The following is a 6,000-nucleotide window of genomic DNA, read 5'->3' as shown; positions in this document are numbered from 1 at the left end:
TCACAGTAACCATCGTTTAATCAACCTTTAATGTTTTCAACTCTGTAATCAAGCTTCATATCAAAAATGGCAACATAGGCACAAAAAAAAAAAAAAAAAAAAAATTCTCACTTTGTTAAAGTTTGAGGTGAAATTGAACTTGAGAAAGTGCATCAAATTTTTAGGAAACTTGTACCCGATTCTAACAAGCACTGTGGCATTCAAGCCAAAGCTCAGGGTTAGTGTTTTCTTCACACTTTAGGACAAAGCACAGATGGAGAAGTGTTTGTTCCCTTCGAACAACAAAAGCACCAAAATTGAAAGAGGGTTACATCACTTACATCTGATTCATGTAATTTAGTCTTCTGTGACTAAATTACGTGAGAACAGAGGCATTCAGCTTACAAAGGAATGAATAGAAAGATTAAGGAATCAAAAATTAAACTTGGTTATTGTTAAATGAAAGGAAATAATTACAAGGACGAGATATGAGAGGTTGAGAGTGACTAATGAAGTGCTTCTACGATTGATGAAAACTCCTTGAGCAGTTGAAGAAATGTCTAAAAGGCAGCAGAGCTTTCATGTGAAAGGAGGAGGGCATCACCTCTCCCCTGTGAAAAAGTATGTGTGAAAAGATGAACTTGACAAACTCAGCTAAAGCAAATATCGTGGCTCCTCTTCCAGTGGCAGAGTAATAGCTGTTTTGTTTGCTTATTTTTTTTTTTGTCCATTTCCAACCTATAGTAGAGCTGTTTCTTATTTGATAAACTGTTATGAAAGTTTTTTTTTTTATTTTATTTTCTAATCCACGGTATTACAGTACTCACACAGCCATGTCTACATTGAAAGAGTCATTGGTTGCTATACCCATCACTTTTTTTGGAAGACAAATCAAGTTATCGTCCAAAGTTACAGTCTTTAAAGCCGGAAATTCCCTCTTTGTGTTTCTTCATACAATGTTTACTTGCTGAGCTGCGGCAGAGGGATAGTAAAACAAAAGAGGTAATGTTGTAGAGCCCCACCGATACTAGATTTTTGAGGAAGATCAAGACTTGAGCTTAGAAAATCCACTTACAATATTTATTTTTTTAACATTAAAACAACCCAAGCATTTTTAGGTAAGGATCCCTTCAATTTGGTCATCAAAGAATTGATTTGTACTTTGAGGGACATTTTACATTTGAAAAATCAACTTGTCAGTGCTCAATGGTGGACAAACGTTGTAATGGAGACACAATTTATTGTTACTTATCGAGGGGTTGCTCTTACCCGACCAATTTATCAAATAATTTGTACTAAGAAGACCGTAACTTTGGAAAAAAAATGTCCCATATCTCTTCCATTATAGTAAAACTCTAACTCAGGGCCAATATGGACATGAGGGACGGATACAACGACCAATAACTTTTTTGTTAGGATAGACATTAAAAAATCTGAGCCGATTAATATTTTAAGATAGGGATGGGGAATGTGATAAAATATACAGTGAGATAATATATAATTTTATTAACTGCTGAGACATTTATACCATTACATCTATCTCTTTGGCATCTCTGGGTGTATGAGATCATTGTAGCATATGCTCAAAATCAATGACCAGGACAAGTTTTATGGCAGTAATGGATTTCTTCATGATCTTTGCATCAATGCAATGAAGTACTTTGATTTATCATGTACTGTATTTAATATGCTGGATAAGCAAAAACAGGGCTTCCTCTCTGGTTATTTTGTCCATAAACATTTTCTTGATTAAATTTTACAAATGACAAATAACAATATACAGTACATGTGAAATATAAAAGGACATATATACCTTGATAACAGATTTTATCCATATCACACACTCCTATGTGGGCATGTGAGTATTGAGACAGACTTGAAAAATTAAAAAAAAACAAAAAACTGAACCTGTCCTTTAATACCTCAACATACCCTATGACTTGGATGCCAAGAATCATGTACATACTGAAAGTAAAAAGGTATTGTCTACACAGATTACTGTTACAGCCTTGTAACAACTGGATAAAATGGTAGCTCTCCAAATACAGTTTAGTCAGCCAACCAAAATAATCGACTTACTATGTGACTACAGAGACGGCAGAGAGATAATTTAGGGTCTGACCTCGTCATCCCCAACACGCAAACACCAAGATCAGAAGAGCACAGATTGAAGAGTGACAATAACAAATCCAAAACCACCTTATATTCAATACCTAATACCAACCAATAGGTGAAATCTACAATGTGATAGCTGAGCATAATGTGACTATAATCTTGTATCTATATGTGGGCAGCAGCCACTGTGTCACACAAAAGTGTAGAGGATAAACAGCTGAAAGCTTTTACATGTGCTGGGTCAAAAAACAAATTATGATAGCAGTTTTGTCCTTTTCAAATAATCCTTGCCTCTCCCAAAAATAAACACCTGTATCCACATGTTTCCATCTTGTTTGCATAAATATTATTTCTGGCCCGGTGCTAGTTTTTACTTCTTTTCACCATTCAAACCTTTTTTGGACAAGTGATGTAATAAGTTTCTAATTTCTCTATGTATTACTTTTGCGTTTCGTTCTTGGATTCAATCTTTGTGTGTTTCATGTATTTTACTGAGTTTTAGTGACGTAGTTGATTCAATATGTTCTTGTATAATATTTATCCTATATTTTTTTCTGTCTTTTAATCTTTTAAATTTTCAATTGTAAGTATTGTAATAAGTGAGTGTCCGGTCCAGTCTGAGACTCTCAGTCATGCGGATCACAACCACCTGAGTGATGGGTGTGTTTATTTCTAATGTATCACTTTTTCAGCTTCTGCCTTCAGCAGCCATCATGTGGTCATTCCTCAACAAAGCAATTTCAACTAAATACTATCTAGTGAACTGAATGGATAAATCAAAACCCAGCAATCCTCCTAATAAACAGCAGCAGGCCAATACATTTCAGCTACAGTGTGCAGTGGATTATTCACTTACAGTAAACATCACACAGTCACAAATTCATGGCTCAGACCAGGAAATCTATTATGAAATGTTACATAGTGTTATATACGCAGCGGTTGACCAACAGCGCATGATACAAGCACAGTGTTGTTAGTGAGTAAAGCTGAGTTAACATGGGCTCAGTGGTTCAGATGTTATTGTGATACAAAGCAGCAAGCAGTCACATAATCCCATTACTTTGAGTGAAAATATTTCTCTACTGCCACGCTGAGTATCAAGCATGTGGAGGAAATGTGATTGTGATCATTTATCTTGAGAGTGACAAAAGCCATGTTGAGGTTGCAGTGACACCAATATTACATGGAAATCATTATGTAAATTTGCATTGTACAAGACAACAATCCTGTTTATATTTCCTAAAGCCAATACACTATTACCATCTACTAGAGACTTGAACTTGCAGTGAGCCAAAAGAAAACCACCCTAAAACATTATCGACAATTGGGTGTAAAAGTTCCAAAAAAACAATTAAAACATGAGTATTTACACTCACTTGCCAGTTTATTAGGTACACTGAGCTAAAACTAATGCTGTCTAGCAAAACATTCCTGCAATGAATCCCGTTGTCATGAAGGTTATAATGTTCAGTTTTTGCAGTTTGTGGTGCTGTTGAATTGTACTGCATTATACCATAAACAGTCTATGCAGTATACAAACAGGTGTTTATATTATTTTGTCCACCCCATTTATGACAACGAGGGTAGTTCAAATAACAGAAACACCTGCAACACAGTTCAACAGCACCACAAACAACATCCTCCAAAATGACCATAAAGTTTAATGAAAACCTCCCTAAAACTATTATAACTTTCATGAAGGCAAGATTTATTTCAGGACCGATGTGTTAGTCCGCAATCATTTTAATTAGGTGTACCTATTAACTGGCAAATGAGTGTACATTTCATCTCCATACAAATAAACCGTATAAAAGCATAAACATTTACATCCCAAATGACAAACAAAAGAAAAATAAAATCAGCCAGGCCAAAGCAGGGATTCACGCTTAGCTAATACAACATGCTACATGCTGTAGATAGCAAGCACATAGAAAGTTCCAGAAATCCGCATCTAACAAACACCAAAACATTAACCACAAGCGCAAAGACAACAGCCAATGCTTCTCACCAAGATATAAAGAAGTGTTGAAACACTTAATGAACAGAGCCAAGACAAACAACTTGCAAGTAAGCAAAAAATAATAACACTTAGCCTACCTTAGCTGGGTGAAGTGAAGTAATCCCTGGAGGAAAAAAGCCCTCTGGGAAGTTTCTCAAGTCCGAAGCTACAGACAGAGGGACAGAAAAACTCCAGTTTTATATTATTGCACATGAGCATTCCTCCACAAAGCCATTCTGAAGCAGCACGATTGAACTTTTGGCTAGCTAGCTAGCTTGCCTGGGAAATGCTGCATTTGCCAAAGAAGTATTTGAAACAGCAAAATTACAGCAAAGTTAGCTAGCTAGCAACAGCACTGCAGAATAAGGCAAAAAGGGTGATAGGCGGAGCGTTTAACCACTTCTCGGAGTAATAACTCGGCCAAATCTGAACGTTTAAACACAATATATATGTTTTTAGATTCAATGTCACATACTCTTTCCGATGAAACCCCTATCTCCATGTTCTCCGTCGCGAATAAATGTCAATAAATTCTTTGACATCAGAGGAAAAAAAAGCTTCTCCGTATAACTCCAGGTCTCGACTGAGAATCATCAGGTTTAAATTTTTTTTTTCTTCAGTGTCAAAGTAATCCAGTGACAGTTGTGTGTGTGTATGTGTGTGTGTGTGTGTGTGTGTGTGTGTGTGTGTGTGTGTGTGTGTGTGTGTGTGTGCGCGCATCCGCGGGAACTGCTCGTAGCTAATTCGGCACACTTCTGAGCCGGTGCCAGTTTACCAAAATTTAAACAAGGATAGCCTTAAAAATAAATAAATAAAAAACTAACTGACTCCATGGCAAAATTACAGCTTCTGTTTACATCTGCTAAGGGCACAAGGCTGTAAACTAATTCTAAGTAGATTTTGAGTATGTAATATATATGGAAAGACAGCTCCAGGGAGAGAGACAGTTTTGCTTTTCTGTGTTTCATTGGCTGTAGCATCCTCGGTATAGTAGTAGTATACTGAGATAGTATATTATAAAGATGAATGTATTGCGTATACTGAGAACAATTGGCATTTATGGAACTGAGACACAGGCTATGTGCTGCTTAAAGTGAAAAAAAAAGCTTGTGTTCAGTTTGTTCCAATAGATACTGCTTTTTTGAGCACCACTGCTCATATGTAATACAGTACTTTTACTTTAAGTATGGTTTTTAAGTACTTCACTGCATCTTTATACTTCCAATCCGCTTGATTTCAGGATACTTTTTAGCCCACGACCTTTATGTGACAGCTAACTCCTAGTCACTTCACATACACACGCAAACATATGATCAACATAAAAAATATTACGCATTTCTATAAATGAACTACAGAAGATTGTACGAAGTTAGTTAAAATTTGAATGCACTGCCACACCTCCATGGAAACGTGGGCTAATGCTATTAAGTACACCTGGAGGTTTGCTGTTACGACAAAAGTGTCATCATTAAAGTCATTGATGCCAAAGTGCCATTATCACTAAAGTGGATAAATGGGGGTGGAATCTGATTCTTGGGTGCATGCGTCAGAGAGCAGGGTCCTACTCAAGCTACAGAACATGACTGACACTTTTTCTCACCCTTTTCGTGCCTTTATGGTTAAATACAGAAGCGCCTTCAGCAGTGGATTGCTACCACCAAGGTGCATCGTGGACGCCACAGGAGGTCCTTCTTCCCAGTAGCCACCAGTTTATGCAACTCCTCTCTCACCGCTGGACACTAGACCCTGACACGAACTATTATTAGGCACTATTATCTTATACCTTTAACTCAGTCCACTCCTATTCTTACTGTTTATGTAAGCTGATTATTTCACTGAAAACTGACCATCTTCGGCACAGAAAAATCCTCTGGGAGGAATACATTTCTATCTTATCTTAAATAGAT

Source organism: Xiphias gladius, chromosome 14 (genome assembly GCF_016859285.1).
Source record: "Xiphias gladius isolate SHS-SW01 ecotype Sanya breed wild chromosome 14, ASM1685928v1, whole genome shotgun sequence".
NCBI lineage: Eukaryota > Metazoa > Chordata > Actinopteri > Istiophoriformes > Xiphiidae > Xiphias > Xiphias gladius.
This window is presented reverse-complemented; position numbering follows the sequence as displayed.